This window comes from Melanotaenia boesemani, chromosome 10 (assembly GCF_017639745.1).
Source record: "Melanotaenia boesemani isolate fMelBoe1 chromosome 10, fMelBoe1.pri, whole genome shotgun sequence".
Classification (NCBI taxonomy): Eukaryota; Metazoa; Chordata; class Actinopteri; order Atheriniformes; family Melanotaeniidae; genus Melanotaenia; species Melanotaenia boesemani.
This window is the reverse complement of record NC_055691.1, coordinates 26704302-26726040: the sequence shown is the minus strand read 5'-3', so window position 1 is coordinate 26726040 and position 21739 is coordinate 26704302.

The following is a 21739-nucleotide window of genomic DNA, read 5'->3' as shown; positions in this document are numbered from 1 at the left end:
TCTACAGGATGAGAGTGAGACATCTTCGAGAAACTAAACCCAGTCCAGCTGATTTGATTCAAGCTACGTTGGATTGCTTGCAAGCTAAAATCATAAACAATATGTCTTACACATTTGACAATGCACCATCAGATCTGAAGTGTAAAACCAAGAAAATGTGTGGATTTTATAAGAACAAAGAAAAATTGGACATAAAAACTAAGCATTTGTAAAGTCTGCTCAACAAATATTAGGTACAGTAGTCTTGTGCTGCATAGCTGGTTGTGGAACTTTCAGCATTTTAGCTAAAAATCTGTGTCAAAGTGTTGCACCTCTGCAGTTGTGTCTGTTTCTGCATTTTAGGATGCCTCTGCTTCTGCTACACAGAACAGATGGAAGGGATGTGTCCTAAATAAATATGTAAGTAGCCATGCTGATTTCCTGGTACTCCTGCTGCTTCCACTGATGCTATTGATTTAATAGCTCATTTAAAGCCCAAATGCCTCAGTATTTATGTCCCATGTTCTTCTGGTGCAGATTCACAACTCCTCTCTGCATACAATACTTTGTTGAAGAATCAAATGAATAAACTACAGAATAAAATGAACATGGGAATAAAGTTCAAAATCATAAAGGTATCAAAAATAAACCAATTTTATCCTTTTCATCCATCTGGGTGGATTAGATTCAAGCTGACCACAGCAACAAGAGGAATCTTAAAAAGAATATTTGGTTATTTTTAGGGATGATTTATGTGATACCCAATCCAGGACAGCCAACTAGAGAGCACAAACCACAAGGGAGGTTGGATAGAACTGAATGGGGTCATTGGAAAGAAGAAAATAATGTAGTAAAGACACAAATTCAGAGGAATAATTTTACCTGTTTTTGTACCTAAATGTATTGTGTTTATATATTTGAAAGTTTAATTAATTTAAAATTTTTTATTTTATAACAAAGTTTCCCTGCTCCAACACACCTGACTGAAATTAATAGGTCTTTGTGCAAAAGTTGACAAGAAGTTGTTGGATCCATTTTATTTGAGTCGAGTGTTTTGGAGCAGGGAAACAACTAAACCCTACAGGATCACAGCGCTCGAGGACCAGAGATGGACACTCCTGATTTAACACTTGTGACTTATGTAAATGACACCCAATTAAGCATTAGCAGCTATAATATTATTTAGTTTAATTGTATTTCTGCTTGTTTGTTTAATGTTTTAGAATTACATGCCAGTACATGTAATTTGCATTGTATTTTTTGTGTTGTGGCTAATTGTGGAGAGTAATGTTGTGACACTTCTGGGCCACCATACATTAAGATGGTTAATAAAACCTTTCACAACAGCTGTCTTTTCATGTTGGACTAAATGTTGATTAAATAACTTTCTCTTTGGATAAAAAAATAAATAAATAAATTAAAAAAAAAGTTAGTGGGTGCTAGTGTGTTTTGTTTATTTTTTTCTATTTAACCAGTTTAATAAGAGCTGTAGTTTTAGAAACAGTTCCGCCTCACTAAAGATGGATCTTTGTGGCCATTTTTCCTCTACAGTAATTTATTCAGCCACCCCTTTCCTTCTCCTTAACACTGGACACATGTATGCTCCATGTTTGTGAATGACAATTTAATTTTCAGCCATATTTGTATGATCAGAGGTCATTTCAGAAACTGTGTGAAAATGATGAGCAATACATTTTATGACAGTACCTTAAATAGATCAGTACCCGACAGATTATTTTTTCAAGGTAATGCATTATTTAGTGTCCTGGCATGTTTCATGTCTACCTTTTTTTCTCCAAAGGTCTGAGTCTTGATAATATCATATCCAAATAAAGGATTTCAAGATGCTTGAAAATGTTCTACCATTACTTTTATGTCAGAATGAGAGCAATGACCACAAAGTCTTTTTTTTATTTATTTATTGTTTTTTTTTTTTTTTTTTTTTTTTTTTTTAGTAAGCTGACTGGCAAATAAATAAGAAGATAAGACATTACATTTGATGGCATGCTGGTGTTGCTGTTGTACTCTGTTCATTCTTTGTAGAGAGTTGGCGTGATCAATGATCAACCATGCACAGTCAGGTGTGTGAAGATGCTCAGTGAGGCACAAGCGCAGGATTTATAAATAAACCAAATAAAGGACGGTGCCGTCATTGACCCTTGAGATGAGGCTGTGGAAGGGTTGGAAAGGCAGACGTTTATCCTGAAGAAACTCATAAAGTGCTGTCTGTCAGCTGGGAGGTGAGTCAGCCCAGAGTAGCATCATTAGAGAGAAGCGGTGCTCTGATCATGTCTCTGAGGGAAGATGACCATGCAGTACCACATTTTCAGACAAGACAAAACAGCCTCACAACACAATCTGTTCCTGGGACATCTCTGAAGGGCATGCACACTCCAAAAAATCAAGAAAAAAACAAGAAACAAACATATATCTCTGCACATCAATTGTATATAAAAGATCTCATAGTTCCATTTATTCTTGACAGAGCACTTCACTCTCAGACTGGAAGTTTACTTGTGGTTCCCAGAGTCTCTAAGAGCAAATGGGAGGCAGAACCTTCAGCTATGAGGCCCCTCTCCTATAGAACCAGCTCCCAGTTTGGATTCAGGAGACAGGTACCCTCTCTTAAAACCTTTCTTCTGATAAATCTTATAGTTAGGGGTGATTAGCCATCCCTTAGTTATGCTGTCATAGGCTTAGACTTCTGAGGGACTTCCCATGATGCCCTGAGCACCTCCTTCCCTTGTCATATTTCTGATCTTTATTTTTGCCATATAAACATATGATAGTATTGGCATCATTAACTTGTATTTCTCCTCTCTCAGCAAGTCTTCTTGACTAAAAGTTGCAGTTTCTATTAGGCTGTCTTTCCTGTCTTTTCCACCCCAAATGGTTGAGGCAGATGGCTGCGCTCCCTGAGCAGGGTTCGGATGGAGGTTTTTCCTCCCTGTTAAAAGAAAGTTTTTCCTCTCCACTGTCACCTGATGCCCTGTGACTGCTCAGGATGGGGGATTGAATTGAACTCAAGGTTTGATGCAATTATTACTAGGCTATTATTTATTATGAATTGGCTTCTATTAATACAAATTGGATGACAATGTCTGTATTTATACGTTTGATTTGTCTGTAAAGAGATGACGTTGGGACTTTGTGCTGTACAAATAAAGCTGAGTTCAATTTAATTACATGCTTTGTTATCACAACGATACGTTTCTAAATTAGAAGCAAAAAGACAACAAATGTATGTCTAATTTTGTCATTAAAATAGTAGAGCAAACCAGCTGAGTATCCCTGGATGAATGTTTTATGTTTGTTGATTTTCTACAGTGAATGAAGAAAGAAACACCATACACAGGTTTGAATGAAATGGGTGTAGAATCTTCTAAAAAAAGAGAACACTGCTTAATCCAGCTATTGTATGATAGTTTTTGTTTTGTTTTGTTTTTTTGTTTGTTTGTTTTCTTTTTTCACTTCTTTTGCATGTTGATTATCTTTAGTGCCCAAAGCAGTGCTACAGGATTGATGTAAACCCACGAATTTTTCAGTCTCCTCTGATACTCATTGTATTCATTGATTCTGCACTTTTGTTTTTCTTTTGTTTTTGCCCTTCCAACTCAGCAACATTAATATATTAATCTCAGCAAAGCAGTTGTGATGTTACATTTTACAGATCTGCACTCATAATTGTTTTATCCAAACCTTTTTTGTTTTTTTCACCACAATTAGCTGCATCACTAGACCACTTTTTAGAGTATCAAAGTCAAATGAAAGAGACAAAACCATGCTTAATGTTTGCCACAGCATATGATCTGCAGCTGCATAGTGGAAGGAGACAAAAAACTGGCTGTTTTTTGTTTTTTTGCTATTGAAACCTTAAGATAAAAAAAGAGAGATCTTTAATTGTTTCAGCCAGCTTAAACATGCAGAAATGTTATATTATTTTCTGCTGCCATCCAGCATAGGTTTAGTAATATAAATGTAACTGAAGATTTCATGTTTTACCTCTTTTGTGAGGTCAGATCTCACCTGAATAGCCAATGAAGGCACACATTGTGACTGTCTCCAACACTGTCAGATATGTGGGAATGTTTAAATGCAAATAAACTGATTAACTTTATGTAATATATGTCTGACAAGGATCTAATAAAACCTGGCGATTGAATATTTAGTTAATTCATTGAAATATTTGATTTTATATTTCATATGCAGTTACACAAACAAACTTATAGAACTGTTATATAACTTTAATGGACTGCACTGATTTTTATGGCTCTTTCTTTTTCATTTATTTTTTTGTTTTACTGTAAAAACCTTTGGTTTTCGAACGTATTGGTATTACACTCACAGTTTGATTCAACACTAACATCACAAAACGATGTGAGTGTTCATTGCTAAGTCATTTTACAATGACTATCCAATCAGATCTTAATTCTGTCGCAAGATCTAAAGACTTCCATGTGAACCAATCTGTGTGAAATAAGGATAAGAAGTTTAAATTAGTGAACGATGTCAGTTTCTGCACTTAAAACCTATGAGAAGTTGTAGTATCTCAACCAAATTAAGCCTGTTTTCACAGAAAGACCATAACACAATCCTGACAGTCATTGCCACATATGCTGCAGAGATGTTTTTCTGTGTTGAGCAACATTAAACACATTGTTCACAGGAAAATTTAGTTATTTTTCCCTGATGCAAGACAACAATCAACACAGCATACTTTGCTTACAACTAATAGCAACAGATATTTTAACTCTACAGCCTCAGGGAGCAGGAATCAGACAAATTAGATCATAGCACACACAAATGAAGTCAAAAAGATGCTGAACTCATGTGTTGTATATATCTGATCATTTAACACAGGGCACAAAAATGATTAAGCATATATGACAAAATGTAATTTATAATTTTGCTCTGATAATTAGACATGGACTCATTTAGCCTGACTTTATTCACACTGGGGAGTCTAATTTTACTGCTTTAGAGTGCAAGTCTGCATTTCCTTTTAGACATTTTTCCAGGAGTCTTTAAGCTTCAGTGTATTCTTTAGAGTGCACAGCTTCAAGAGTATGAAAGAAATGCATGCTACTGCAGATATTAGGTGCAAAGAAAAACAGGATTACCAAGGAGGCGAGGATCTGCCTAATACACTTTTACACACAGTGGAAGCTGGAGCTGAATGTGACAATGAGTCTACGGGGATAGTATTTAGATGTGCATCAGGTCATGCAGGAATAAACTGTTGTTATTACCACTGGAGTAAAAAAGCTAAAAAAAAAAAAAAAAAAAAAAAATTTAACATGTTATAATGCTACATTCTGAAATGAGTAAGTGTGTGCTGAATAATAAAGATCTAAATAATATTTTAGACATAATAATAAACAGGGAAATCTGGTACAGTATGTTGAAGTATTTCTGTGTGTTCTGACAAACACACACACACACAATATACATATATGTATATGTGTATATATATATATATATATATATATATATATATTCCCCCCAGTATGGGTCTGCTTGTTCTTCTGCGATCTGATTTTGCAGTGTGGTGATTAAACTGATTTCATATACTGTCTAAAAGTATTATCTAAGTCATGATGTTATAAAGTTCATTTTTATGATAACCTCATGCATGCATGTATTTTTTTTTGCTTAATGATGCTAATTTGAGCTGCTGCTTCTTTTGACACATGAAAAAGAGATTTTAAAGGTACAGCGTGTAAGAATTACTCATATCTATTAATAAAGACAGCATAAAAATTATTTCAAATACCAAGCATAGTTGCAATAAAAATGGTATGGCAGCTGCCATGTATGTGAACCCATGGCAAGCAGATATAAATGGTTAATTCTAAGAGAATAAAAATTATTTTTTGATTAAGAGATCTTTTCATTGATTTGATTATAAAATAACGCCACACCAAGTACAGTCTGTTGTAGTAGCTCTGGTAATATTGTGTCTTTCTTAAAAGCTTAATTAGATTTTCTGTTGAGTTTTTTTGTCTATGAAAACACTGATTTCTGTACTGTTTTTGTTGTTGCACTGTTAATGGAGTCCCTCTGTTGGCTCTAGCACTTTTAATATCAGATTAGTAACCATGCCAACAGGAAAGATGTTTGCAAATGGGAAAAGCTTTTTGAACTTTTAAAAGCTCCAGAAATGCTTACAAAAAGACCCAAACTCTAAATAAGTTTAAAAAGACACCAAATCTGTAGGACAGCAGCAAAATGTAGAGTAAGCAGGAGAATAAATAATTTTTACCTTGATTGAAATGAAAAATGAGAGATCACTGGCAAATAAAACTAATGAGCAGTGACAAAACCTCAGCTGGAATATCTGGACTGAAGTATTGTGTTTCTCTCCGATACATGGATGCAGAAGCATTTTTCATATTCTCTTGTTACAGATGTCAGAACACACAGAAGACAAACTGCAGACAGAGCTGCAAGAATAAAGGCGAGATTGCAGCGTCTGTTCACGACTGATGGTGTGATCCTGGACATCTTTGCACTGTTGGCTATTGGCTGTAACTTTTTTTTTTCCGTGTTACAGGCAAAGTTCACCTGTATCACCTCCCAATGTTGCATGTGGCGTCATCAGTTCAGCTGTTGCCAAGATACCCATTCACAGCAATCTCCAGAGATTTAATCTCTCTCAATAATTGTTATTTAATATTTAGACTTTCTCTTTTATAGATTAAAAGGAAAGCGGATGTAAGGGTATCATTTAAAGTACATTACTTGATTGTTTATTTAATTTGGAACAGTACATGTTCATGAACATCAGTAGAAAATATAGCTACTCATTTAATGAGCAGTTATATTTTGTGTTGTATTTTTCACAGCTGAGAATATCCAAATTATTATAGTAGGCTAGTTCAGAAAAAAGGACAATATTTAGTCACTTTTTGATATTATTCATTGATAGTTCAATATAGTCAACTTAATATAACAGCAAACAGTTATTTGGTATGTAAAGATCCAAAAAATTGATGATGTTATAATATAGACTCCATTCAGTTTCCTTCGTTGTGCGGCAATAACTGATTTCCTCTGTTTTATTAACTGCTGTCGCTACAGATTGGCTGGTTTTTCCAGGTTTTTCTCCACTAAGTGTTTTTCGGCTAAAAAAAAACAAAAACTCATAGAGGGATTAAACCACGATCCATCTTGTTCTGCTTTTAAAGTGATCTGTTTGTGGAGTCCAAATTAAGTTTAACCTTCAGTTTTTATTTGTCTGATATTATTTGACTCATGGTCAGTATTAATATAGTTGATGTGTACTGTTATACTTTTCATTTAATGTTTTTTACACAGTTGTAGCTGAGGCTTCATGCCAGCTCAGTCTTTTTGCAGCACAGTCCTTCCACGTCAAATAAAATGTACACTACCATGTAAATAAACTTTGGCTTATTACTTACACTCTTTTTTAAAAAACACTAACACTGGTGAAATTATACGTGTGACATTTCTGTGATTCCTTCCTGGATTGTGTCACAGTTTGAAAAATGCCCCCCTGTTCTGTGTATGTATATGCAGACAAAAAGGTGAATTGATTCATGGTTTGAGCTTTTGAAAGGTCAATATGGTAAATCACAAAGCCTGGAACAGGTGATTTTCTCAGGCCCTATCTGTTGGCCAGTGGGAGATTTTTCTTTCATTGCTTTGTAACTTTATTGTCTGTTGTCATGAAATACAAACAAAATTTTACAACATTTGTGGAGCTGCATGTGTATTGATGGAAGTTTAATAAACTCCCTGTCAAAGCTGTTGTGGAAGGATGGCCTATGCCCTCCTACATCAGGACATGATGCCCTGTGTTATATCATGTGAGTATATGTTGGCCGGTGGCTGCCGATCTTGGTCCACTCGGACCTGTGCCCCAAGACCGTGGGGGGCTCTTGCTGGGGCTCTCCTCTGCCGCCCTTCGGGTGGGGCTGGAGTCGTCTTCGTGGTGGGGTAGCTTGGGTTCGTGCTCCGGGGCTGCCCTGGTCTGCCTCTGACCTCCGTAAAGGTGTGGTCGCATTTGCACGATCTCACTCACCACTCTTCATGACTGATCACTCCTTATTCCTCATGCTGACACAGTCACTGAGCTGTCCAGTGGGTTTATATACTAAGAGATAATTCTTCTTTTTATTTATCCTGTGAGTTAGTATCTGGTCGCTGTTATGCTACTTTCATGATATGTCTTTTTGATTTGGTTATTATTTAAAAACTCTTAATGATTAGCAGCTCTGTTTTTTGTTTTTTTTTTTGTAGGAAATTTTCTGGTGTGTTCATGTACAGGTGTAACAGTTTGTTGTCTGGTGATGGTGTGAATTGAAGGGTTGTTTCCTTCTGTCTGTCATGTTTTTGTCTCCTTTCTTCTTTCCCTTTTGCATCTTTTTGCTATTTTCCATCTTCTTCTGTCCCCTCCAGTCAGGTCCAGCAAGATTACATATCCGTGATTCAAAGTAAATAAATAAATAAATTAATCAGATTATCAAGAGGAGCCTTACCTATAGGCCTCCCCTTGGCAGAGCAAATTTGTTCAGAATGATACAGCAACCAGATTATCATTTTGCTTGCTATGATGCTGGAAAGGACAGGTTAATAAAAAAAAAAAAAAAAAAAAAAGAAACTTTTGTAAAGAGGTAGCAAACTAAAATGACACCCAAATCAAAATGAGTGTATACAGGTGATAAATAAGCCAGATAGGTTTATTTCTAGTCTTCTATTGATCCCTCTTATTATTTACGCAACATTAACAAAAAATAAAGCATCACACTGGCTTGCCATGAATTTTCCACTATTACAACGTTATCGTCAGCTTCATAGATTCTTCCTGTGAGTAAGACCCTGACGTCAGGCTCACAGCAATTAGTGTCAACAGTCCCTTCACCATATGTCAAGCCGTAGTAACTGCTGAGCTGCATATGAAGCACATGGCTACGTTCGAGTCCCAACGTGCACAGTGTGCTGGGCTCCTGCCCTGAACCCACTTTGTGTCAATGAAGCTCATCAGTCAGATCTGCCTCTGTGGTTGGCTTGTGCACAGATGATGCAGATCTGACAAGACTTGCTTTGTGGCACAGTATCTGAGGCAGTTAATGCCTTAGTAAACACTTAACACGTGGTAGCAGATGGTGGCTTGGAGCTCTGAGCACCAGTGGGTGGTCTGCTGTTAGTTTGAGATAATGGGGGTGTGCTAACCTTTTGATTTAAGGTGCGCCTCATCTCTCCCTTCTTTTTCTCTGTAATAGAATTATGAGAAGTCCATTTATCATCGCTTGAATATCCTGGACATAATCATATCTCATTAAGTGTTCCATATTTTGACCAGTGGGGAGCTGCCATCTATTCAAAGGCACATTGTGTGTGTCACAATGTGGTCTCAGCTGATCTGAGGACCACGTCTAAATAAATTAGTGGCAGTAATTAAAAGGAAGCAGAGATTGTATCACAAAATTAAAGCCAAATGTGTGGTGATATGCAGTGCCCTCTCTGCTTCCCACAGAAGTAGACCAACCCATCTTCCTTTGCTTCTATCTTTTTATTGTGTCGTCATGGTGATGGGTTTTCATCTTTGAGTCTAATTAAAGAGGGCGCTTTGGACGTATTGACTATTTCAGTTCACAGAATACCTCTCTTCCAATACCTTTCCTCATATCGTCATCAAAAGGTTAATCTTTAATTAGAAGCTAAAACATGCAGCGTACATGTGGATAGAAACGAGCTATTTCAAAAACAGAGAAGGCTGCCACACACTGTTGTTTATCCAAACTATTCTTGATTCATATTGCTTTGAGAAAAAAAATCCTGGAGATAAACTCTTTAACATATCTGATGCTTTATGTCAAACACCAGGCATCAGTGAACAAGTGTGTTTTTAGAAATGAACATTTCTGGAAGTGTGAAAAAGGACAAATGTATCCCGTAACATTCACAAATGAAGTTCTTGATTAAAACACATAGTTTCCATAGTTACCAGGAGAATAGGGAACGATGAGCCAAACCTTCTCAGTTTCAACATGGCTTCTCACCTCATGTTTTCCAAGGCTCGTACTAGGAATTAATCTTGGAACACAAGATTATTAATCATGACTGTGACATTTAGAGGCAGCATCACCTTTTAAAAGCTGAGTTTACTTTACTGAGATGTTTAGTTATAATTTGTGGCAACTATTCTGTCCAAGGTGCCAGAGAGAGAGGAGGCTCAGACATGAGAGGAAGGTCAATGAGAGAAATGAACTTTCTATTGTCATGCAAATGTAAACACAATCATAACTGCCTCCCAACTCCAATATATAATGTCTTCATAATGACAGCAGTTACAAGAAAGACTTCAAAGGCACATCATTTGCTTTGTGTCACTGTGTTTTCTATGATCTTTAAAAAGTAAGCTACATTTGTCCTGTTAGAAAAATATTACACCTACTGTAGCTCATCATGGCATCAAACTGACATTACAATACAGTACTGTATTAAAAGATAAATAAATAACTACCTAATAGTCTTCCAACTAATTAAAAGTAAATAAGTGACATTAGAAAAGCTGCTTCAAAAGGTTTGGTTTACCTTAATCCAGCTGTTAAATTGCTCCTTCCAAGATTTTGCCAAAAAGAAAGAATAAAAAAACAAAAAAGAAAGAAAGGTTGAGAATACTTGATGTACAGGTTAACTAGGTGCACATAAAGTCTTTGCCGTTCCAAGGATTGGTTTAAGGTAGGCTTGGCGGATTTTACACATTCAGCATGGTTTGCTGTCATTGCATTAGATTAAACTGATTGCATTGATTGATCTATTCTGATTGGAGACGTTAGTTTTTATAAGGCTTGTGGTGTATTGTTATGTTCAATGTGTAAGACATTCTCTTCATCTTTTTCTCTATATACTGATGAGCTGCTATGCAAAAGTAGTAGAACAATACCACCTTGTGTTGGCTGACACATCTGCACTCACTATCTAGATCTCAGATTCATGTGCTTTTCTTTTTTTTCTACTGTTACTGGCTAAATTATCATTTTTATTAGACTATTTATACTGCTGAATTTAAATTTATGTCTGGTGATACTGTAAAAGTGTATATATCCAAAACCAGATGTGACTGGTTAAAACAGTCTGCAACTCTGCACTTGATTACTTTTCATTTGAGTGCTACACACAGGTCTTTGAGACAGATAATGTTTAACTTGCATGATAACAGAAATTATATATATATTTTAATATAACAAAAAGAATTAATAAAATGTAAATAATCCTAAAACCCCACATTAGTTAAACTTAGTGATCATATTAAAGAAGAAATAGAAACTCAATCATACATACTCTAACAGTTAAAGACATTTCTCAAAAACTACATATTATTATCTTAGAATTAATTAAAAAAATGTTCTTATCATGCTGCTGTTAACATGTATGGTCTTCATTTATCACAAATTTGTTAATAACCATCCTCTATAGTCTTATAAAAGCCTTATTGTCGATTAACAATCATTACAAGGACAAGTCTTACTGGTTATCTTTTTATAAAGTTACTATCTTGTAATAATGCTCCATTTCAGTTATTTCCCTTTTTTATTATGTTTTCTGCTGTTCAAAAGATAAATAGAAATTCATGTTTTAAAATTCAAGCCTTTTTTTTCTTTTTCAATTTTTATCTTTTTGATTTGCAACTTTAATTACACTTCACTGTTTACAGTACAGTATAAAGACCCTTAAAGCCGCTGCCTAACCACCTTCAGATGTAAGTCGCTTTGGAGAAAAGTGTCTGCTAATTGACTGTAAATGTAGAAAAGTATTACAGTAGTTAATTTAGTTTTCAATGCATTTAAAACTGATCAAACCCTATTTATTTCTAAGCATGGCATTTCCGTGATAATCATGTTAAAACAAAATTTTAGAATATTTCATTTTCTATTTTGATTAAGTTGGGACAGTCCTCTTGAAATGAACTCAAATATGAAGCAAATACTGACAAAGAACAAGTGTTTCCATGCACAGGAAAAGGAGTCCGGATAAGTGTAGTGAACCACATAGCAGCCTTTTTAAGGTAAACTGTACTATTTTCCAACATTTTCTTGTGCAAAGTGGCCTTAAAATGAATGGTTCTTATAATTAACAATAGAAATATGAAAAGTGAAACCTCAAACTGCAGATACACAGTTTAACATTGTGGCCACTACTGTATTAGATGTCTACCAAGTATGTTGACTTTTAACCAACTTAGCATTTTATACATCCATTGCAATAACAGACATACTAATAATTATATACATGAATCTTTCTTTTAGCTTCAGACGATGAATCACAAATGAAACTGCAGAATATGGCTTGATTTTTCTTTACTTTTATTATGTAAGTTAACTGTAATTAGTGTCTGCAGGTTTATATGGGTCTTCACATGAAAGTCACACAGCTTTTGACAGATGCAGTTATTCATAACAGTAGCATTTATTTTATTAAGCTTTTCATTGTTGGTTATAAGAAATTTGCACTCAGTCTATTGACTGTTTACAAATCTAAGTTTCATATCATTTTTGGAAAGCAAAAACTGAGTTTAACAATCAATCAGTGTGTAAAATGCTAATAGAACTCTTGTTATAAAAGTAAAAACAACAGGTGCCCATATCTCTTGAAATTTCTTAACTCTAAACCGTAGCTTTGCTGTTACATTTTCCATTCCCACTACATCTTTAACCCTTTCCCACCAAAGGTCCCTGTTAGAAGGTTGTGGCTTTAGCCAGGAGACTGTTATAGCTTTTTTTGCTATTGTGATAAGAATTTGAACGATTTTCTTATTTTTACTAGACACCGTTTTTGGTATTATACCCAGCAAAAATGTTTGCAACTCTAAATTTATTTTTTCCTTACAAATCCTTTCGATTTCTCTCTTTATATTCTCCCAATATTCTTTAAGTCTGGGACAATCCCAGAATATATGTATATAGTCTCCTGTCTGGCCACAGCCCCTCCAGCACTTGTCGGACCTTTTACTATATTTAGATTTATTTAATGGTACAATAAAGTATTGCATTTTAGATTTCCATTCGAATTCTTGCCATGAAATACTATTCAATATCTTATATCCATCTTTAAAGGATTTCTCCCATCTTTCTTCCTTTATTGTTATATTTCTTTCCTTCTCCCATTTATTCCTTATATCCCAGTTGTTGTCTGTTTCCATCTGCAGGGCTTTATACAATTTTGAAATTACCTTTTTGTTAGTACCTAAATTTTTCATTAACAATTCTTCTAATTCATTTGGTTTCTTATGGATATTTTCCCATTCCTTGTGTTTATTAAGGTAATTTCTAATTTGTAAAAATTTGTAGAAATCTTGTGCAGTTAAATTAAATTCATTTTTCAATTGCTCAAAGGATTTCATCTGTTCATTTTCAAAAAGTTGTCCAATGTATAATAGTCCTTTCTCTTCCCATTTCCCATATACCCCCTCCATTGAGGGTATAAAATCTGGATTTAAAACTATTTTAGTAGCCCTGCTGATTGAACCAGACATATTTAATTTTCTTTTCACTGTCCTCCATATTTTCAATGTTATTTTAACCCATTCATTTGTAATTTTTATTTTATTTTGAATTTCTTTTGTTATAAATGGCAAAGATTCTAAAGATATCTTTGGGCATGAATTTTGCTCAATTTCCCTCCATCCTGTCTCCTCATTGCTATCCATCCAAATTTTCACTACCTTTAGATGTGACGCCCAATAGTATTTTTTAATATTAGGTAAGTTTAAACCTCCCTTTTCTTTAGGGCTCTGAAGTAATGTATACCTTATTCTTGGTTTTTTGTTTCTCCATATAAATTTGGATATAATTTTGTCTATTTTGATAAAAGTTTCTTTGGAAAGCAGGATAGGGAGGGACTGGAACATGAACAATCACCTTGGCAAAACATTCATCCTTATTACCTCTATTCGTCCCATTAATGTCAAGGGGAGTATCTCCCATTTTATCATATCATTTCTAATTTCATCTATAACCTTTATATAATTAGCTTCAAATAAACATGATGGTTCTGGTGTAATAAAAATGCCCAAATATCTAAATCCCTCTTCTGTCCATCTAAATTTCACCTTTTCTTTTATATCAGATGGACAATTACCTGAAATAACCATAGCTACTGATTTAGATTCATTGTTCACATAACCCGAAATATTCCCATATTCTTTCAAAATAATATTTAGTGTTGGCAGCGTTGAGGCTGGATCTCTTAAAAACAAGAGAATATCATCAGCAAACAGCGAGATTTTTGTTTCTATTCCCCCTTCATCTAAGATTCCCTTGATATTTGTGTCTTGCCTTATGTATTCCGCTAGAGGTTCTATACTTAAAGCAAATAATAATGGGCTTAAACAATCACCTTGTCTTACACCTCTTTTTAAAGAAAAGAAGTCAGATGGATAAATTATAACTACCCTTAAAAATTTTTTTTTTTTTTTTTTTTTTATAAATTTGAAAAAAGAATATTATTAGGATTTTTAGTTAAGGGAATTATTAGGTAAGGTTTGGTTAATTGTATGATCACATTGTATGAACTGTATGTATTGTATGAATTGTCTTCTTCAAAAGAAAAATAAAGATTAGGAAAAAAAAAAAAAAGTAAAAACAACAACAGCAACAAAAAAGAAACAAGAAAATACCCGACTTTTAGGGAGTTGTTTCATTAGTGCAAAAGCACAACATTGGAAGTCCTCATGAAAGATCCCATAAATGGCTTATGTGTAAATACACCATCAATCATGACATATGAATATAAAAACTGGAACAGTTTGGGATTATAGGGGTTGATGAGAAGTTATTTAAGGGACAGAAAACAATTTGTGAAGAGGACATACATCGTCATTATTGGAAGTTGCCTTTGGCGTCCCCCCGGGGGTTGGTCATGGGTCCAAAGTTATTTATTTTAAATATATAAAAATGATCTCTCAAAAGTATAAAAAATTTGCAGACAACACTAATATTTTTTGTTCTAGTGAGAACTTGTGCTTCTTCATACTCTCTTTTGAGTGTGTTGGTTAGCAATGTTCCATGAAATATGTAATAATTCCATGTAATATGTTAACACGTTCAAAATAAACATTCGTTCATACTTAACTGCCCCATTGATGAGTCAACGCCTGTAAACTAGTTTAAGCAGAGAACTCAAGCTGCTGTGTTGCATCCCATGTGATCGGCTTCAAACATTCATGCTACAAAAAAAGAGGCTTAAGACCCGCCTTTTTAGCTTAGCTTTTAACTAAATTTTATTTGATCTTAATTTTATTTTTAATTTTATTTCATGTTATTTTATTTTCATTTAATTTTACTTAACTGTATTTATTTATTTATTTTGTTTATTTATTCTTAGATGTTCTTATTGTTATAAAGGTTATTTAATCTTTGTTTCAACTCCAGTATTTTCCTCACGGGGATCCTCCACACCGGGGGGTTTTGCCTGCTCAGTCTGGGGGTTGTTGCTGCAGTGTTTGCCCTTGTCCTGGTGACTGGGGCCCAACACTGCAGCCTTATGGGCCCCAGTCTGCCCTGATCGGGGTGTTGGCCATGATGGAGGCCACTGTAGGAAATGGGTAGACTGGCTTCTGGTGTGGATGGATCCCCATGATATTGTTTCCTCACAGCAGCATCAAGTCAGATGTTTATCACTTTTAGTGTTTTATACAACATTTAGTTTAGAGACAGAAATCAGGGAGTCATGTTTACGCAGAATGGGGGGGGCTGCTTTTTGTGTATGTATGCATATGTGTTCATGCAACTGTATGAAATACTTTGAGTGTTTTTTTGTTTTTTTAGTTATGTAGTCTCTTTCTATGTGTGTAAAGACTCGTTTTTTTTAATATGCATGGATTGATTTTTTTTCATGTAAAGCACTTTGTGTTGCCCCATCATGAAAAGTGCTTTATAAATAAAGTTTGATTTGATTTAATTTTACATATTAAACCTACCCATCCAGTCTGGGCAGTTTATTTCAGCTGCACACTTCCATCCTTGCAGTTTGCTACTGCTGCCATGATCTTTGCATATGGCCTTTTGTTTTGAGTTTCTCCACCACCCCAGCATCCAGTTGTAGGCTCTGGTTAAAAGAAAAATATTGTTCATCATTCACTCCAATATTAGATTGATTAAAAAAACATGCATGCACAAGGAGTTATGGCTCAGGAGTCTAACTGCCAAACTACAAAGCTCAATAAAGCTTTTATCCATCATTTCATGAGTTGTCTGACTGAATTACCTTAATGACAATATACAGTGTTTTTTTTTTTCACTTCTGTGGGGGTAGATTAAATGTTAGCTGACCTCAGTAAAAAAACTTTTCAAACCTTTTCGTATAGAGAATTAAAAACAGAAAAGTTATGGTCAGTGAAGGTTCTTCAACTTCATCATCCACTTACATTTATATAGAAACTAAAATTAGTGTTGCATAAAACAAGCACACAAAGACTCCCTTTGACACCAGAAATATTTTTATTTAAGGTTTCCAGTAAAACGATATAAAAATACATCTTGAGAGGAGTTATGTTGACAAGTAGAAAAGAACTCTAAAATAGGAAGTCATTGCTTCACAATAGTTTTTTTTCTTTCTCTAATAAAAAAATGTTTATTTTTTTTCAGACAGGAATGAATTTTGATCAGAAATAAAAAAAATAATTAGCCTTCTGTGTAAGCTACATGTGAATTTGAAGCAGTTTCACATCAGTAAAAATTACTTATAGACACAAATTCTGATGTTAAAGTCAGAAACATCACTGCCAAACATTGTGTAAGCTTTTTTTTAAAAAAAAGCGTATTTGTAAGCCTGGGATTCAGATGGCTTTAACACAGGGCAAAAAAAATTCAATTTTTTCACTTTGTGGCAAAGAAAAATCACAGACACACAAAGTATATTTTTTAACAGCTAAAGATTGTGGGTTTTTAAAAAGACATAAAAAATGTTTTTAATATTTACTTTAAGATTCAATTAAAGGGTCTCTTATAAAGTGTGACATGTTTTATAAACAAATAATCTGTTGTGAGGTATATTTTTACACAAATTAAGTGATATTACATTGTTTGGCCACAGTTAAAGAAATATTCAAGTAGTAAAATTTTAACCAGTGTTTACAGAAAATATGTATTAAACAAAGGTAGAAAAAAAAATTAAAAAGAGTCACTAAGTGGTGTACTGTGTATTTTTGTTTGTATTATTTGAGCTTAATGTCTTTAATTCATTAATATTAATCTAATACATTCATACATTGTCAACTAAATGGTTTCCCACCCTTCAGAATGTGAGCTGGGATGCAGTGGGGTAGGCAGACAGCTAAAAGGAAGCAGGCAAAATCTTTTAAAGTTGTTGATCCATCCCATTTAAGATCACACTTGCTTGTACACCAGGAAATATGATAATTCAAAATACTATTTTGTTCTGAGGTATCTAAGCATAGCATTTGTATGGTACGCACTTAAAGTCTTTACCATATGGGGTTCTCTGTCCCACAGACTGGATTGATACAAGAACATGCATTCCATGCAAATGAGCATCCTATAGGCAAACTCTATGATTGGAGGACACAGGACTGAGGAATTTTCTTTGTTTAAACCCTATATAAGACAGAATGACACATTAAGTCTTTAGGTCTTCGTTCTGGCTTTGGGACCTCCAGATTTTGCTGCAGAAATCTGTTTTGATGTCTGAACTTTTGTAATAAACTTCTTTTTATTATTCAAGTCAGCGTCCAGAGACGTTTTTGCCTGAAAGACAAATTTTCCACATCTCCTGATCAAGATACATCAGTTCTGCTGCCTTTCTTAGTGACAATATAAACTAAAAATGACACACGTGACACATACATGTAAAACAAATGTAAAACATGTAACAGATAAGCCTCATCCTTTGAAGTCTGATCCACGGGGTGGTTTGACAATATGCCACCACAAGGTTAAGCAAAACTTTATTGATGTTTAACATTTCATGCAAAAAAAAACAAAAACAAAAAAACAGGTCTATGCTGCCACCCATAGCTGAAGTCATTGAGGGTTAAAAAACCATTCTCAGGAAAAGAGGTTAGGAAAAATTAACACAGTATAAAAAAAGATTTCTACAAGATTGTTATTATGTAGGATACAGACAGTCTTTTTCATCAAATTCCACATTCTTATATTGAAACCCTGATGTAAATTGATCTTTCTCATATTAAAACTATTTTGATATTCATAAAAACACTTAAATTGACCAGAAATATCCCAAACGTTAATAAAACACAGAGTTTTTCAGCAAATAGCAAAAATCTGATACAAATATAAAAATTTAAGTGAGTCACAGATGTGGCCCAAAGATATTCAGGATTCTTTTTGATTTCTTTAGGATTTGGGAAAAACCTGTCCTGATTACTGGTCCATATAATCAACTTTTGTCCCCTTTTGTGGCAGCATATTGTGTCCAGTTATCAGTGACGGTAAATGCCAGACACATACCCTTATCAGTTCTCCGTCCAACAAACATTTGATAAATAGCTGGGCTGGAAAAGTGATAAGGAGATGTGCTTGACAACATATTAACCTGAACAGTATTTTGTACCAAGATAACAGTAAATAATGGAATAATAGCATAGAAAAAGAAAAAAGCAACAGATGACCTCAGCAAGGACTTACAAAATATTGAAATATTCTGGGTCCACAATTTAATGTTGATTGGCACAAACGTCCTCAGAGGAAGCTGAGCACTGCATGTCTTCATCATAAATAAAAAAACAATACGCCATCCAGTTGTCCAGTCATATATACGTCCAGCATTTATCGGCATCCAGTGGACAAACTAACTTTGAGGACACATCGCATGGTTTTATGCCACTGTGGCCCCACCTCATCCCCAATGCTGTCCTTCCTCTGACTGGCTCATTGTGAATACCCTGATTATCTTCTCACTCCCTAATTATTGTTCTGTCTCAGTCATTTCTCAGCCAGTGTTGTACAAGAGGAACAACTTCAGACTAGAATCAAGATGTTTAATTTTAGTCAAATGTTAACTTTTCTGTTTCATTAAACAGCAGCAAAATATGTGATCATTCTGATTTGCATGACTGATTACATGTAAAAAGTGATTTCTTTGAATATTGAAGATTAAATGTTGTATAAACAAACCCATGAAAACCAACTTCTCATTATTTTCGTATCATATACAGAGTAAGTTAAGGGTTTTTAACAATTGATTTAGCAGTTGCCCTTGTACAAAGGCTGCAACTCCTCAATGCAGCTGGCACAGGTTCAAATCCCAGCCTGGAGCCATTTGCTGCATGCCTTGCCTCTCTTTCTGACCCCTTTCCTGTTGAGCTACTGTTAAATAAAGGTCACTAGAGCCCCACAAAAAAAAAACAATGATATAGATAATTCACCAATGTAAAACATTTAAGACAGCTGTTAATCTTAGCATGTTAAATGTTAAAGCTCCTAACAAACAGAAAAAGGCTGAACCCTTGTGGTTTCTCTGGTATGGGAATGTTTTCTCTAACAAAATTATTATAGAAAGGTTTAGGTTTGCAACTTTGCATTTAATTAAGACTTCTGGAACAATGCAACATTTGGTGAAAACCAAAGGGACCGAATATACAGAAACACTTCATAACAATTATCAAGCATGGTGGTAGATGAGTGATGATGTGGGCTGGTTTTGTAGCCCCAGGATCTGGACACTTAGCAGTCATTAGCTACTGTACATGGAGAACTTTTAATCCGATCAAACATCCAATCAGAACAAAAATGTGTAATGTAAACATGTCTGCTGATCCGATCGGCCTCGATGGGAAAGAATTTGCAATCTGATTAAGAGGGGTGATTTAAACCTTTTCAAGACTGAATCAGCAGGAAAAAATAAGCATGCATACACTCATTTCAATCATTTGTGGCATTTGTTTTTTCTGCGCATGCTTGAACCACATTATGCGTGACATAATGACAGTGGGGGCAGGAAAACGAAACGGGACTGTGGCAGGTACAACGTTTTTGTTAGAAACTGAACGAGTTAAGGATTATTATGCATTTCAGTATTCAAAAGGTTCCAAATAAAAATAAAAAAAAAACACTTCTTCTTCCCAACTAGTAGGCACTGCGCATGTAAAACCATTACAGTCATATTAAATCTGTCCATCATGTAAATTCCACAGATAGGATCAATCTATCTAGCGCCCATGTAAACATGTCAGCAGAAATCTCTGATTAGATTGATTTCAATTGGATAAACTCAATTTTCCATGTAAACATAGCTAAGAAGTCAACCATAAATTCTGTATACAAAAGTATTCTAGAGTCTAATCTGATCATCTGTCAAACAGCTAAAAATCAGTTGAAATTGGATCATGCAACAGGATCGTGATCCCAAACTACAAAATAATGACTGAAAAAGTCCAAACTTCAGCCTGACTGAAATGATGTGGTGGCACTTTAAGAGAGGTATTAATGAATGAGCACCTACAAATCTCAGTGAGTAGAAGTAAGTTGCCAAAGAAGAGTGAGTCAAAATTCCTTCACAACAATGAACGAGGGTGATTATGTCGTACAGAAAACATTTGTTTTAGTCTATTGTTGATAAAGATAATTCCTAACACTTTAACTGCCTGCTCTACTGTTTGGTAGAGCAAGTTTTTCAGTGACTATAATAACTCTTATTAAAATGTGTGGAAGACAACTGAGTTATTTGTACCACTGGTATGTAATACCCATAGTACGGAAGCCTAGAGTGGCCGGGCTCACATGTTTCTTTTTACAGTTTTCACATGATAACAGGATCATTTATATTGTTTTCTCGAGAAAACAAACTTTGTTATCTCGAGATAACAGATTATTCAAATGCTGGCTGGATAGCTCAGTTGGTAGAACAACCAACCAGGTGACAAATCTTAACACCTTCCGGTTGGGTCCTTAGGTAAGACCCTTATCGGTACTGCCTAACCACTGTCACTCGCTTTGGATAAAAGCGTCTGCTAAATAACTGCAATGTAATGTAAATGCATAGTTGCGAGGGGGCTGGAGCTGCTCGTGGTCCATGAGTATGTACATAAATTATATTGGATTTTATTGAGTGTGTTTGTGGTGTGCTGGGAGAATCACTGACCTCCTCCAAACTCACCTTTACACTTTGGATGCAGCAGTCTGTCTCTGAAGAAGCTCTACAGGGCTGTCAGTGTCCGCGGGGGAGCAGAGCTGTTCTGTGCTGGGATGCCTCAGTACAGCAACAGACTCAGACGTCAGTTCGAGCAACAGCCATCACTAATCAATAGTCCGATTTTATTTCTATCAAGTCGGACAAAGACTGTAATAGCGAGGTGTCTGACAGTTAAGTTTTACCAAGAAAACTTTTTTTTTTCTCAAGATAATGAGATAAATTATCCCGTTATCACGGGAAAATGCTCCTAGTTATCTCGAGATAACAAGAAAATTAATTTGTTATCTCTAACAACTACAAAAAGAGAATAATAACTGATAACGACTGCTCTCAGCTTCCATACCATAGTAAGTGTTTGTTTGTTTGTTACCCACTGAGTGGGTATATTGAATTATTCCAAAAGTGAATCACAGTGATCACACAGATTACATCATATATAGAGATGTAATGATTTTTCCACAAGATGATTTTAGTTCATTTCTGGGTATTAAAGAGTATATTACATATGTTAGCCATCACTTACAAAAATGGCTACTTCAGTTTTACTATATAGATTCAAAGAGTAGAACATGCTGACAGTGTTAGAAAGAATGCAAAGGCTACTAAAGGGAAAACAAAAAGG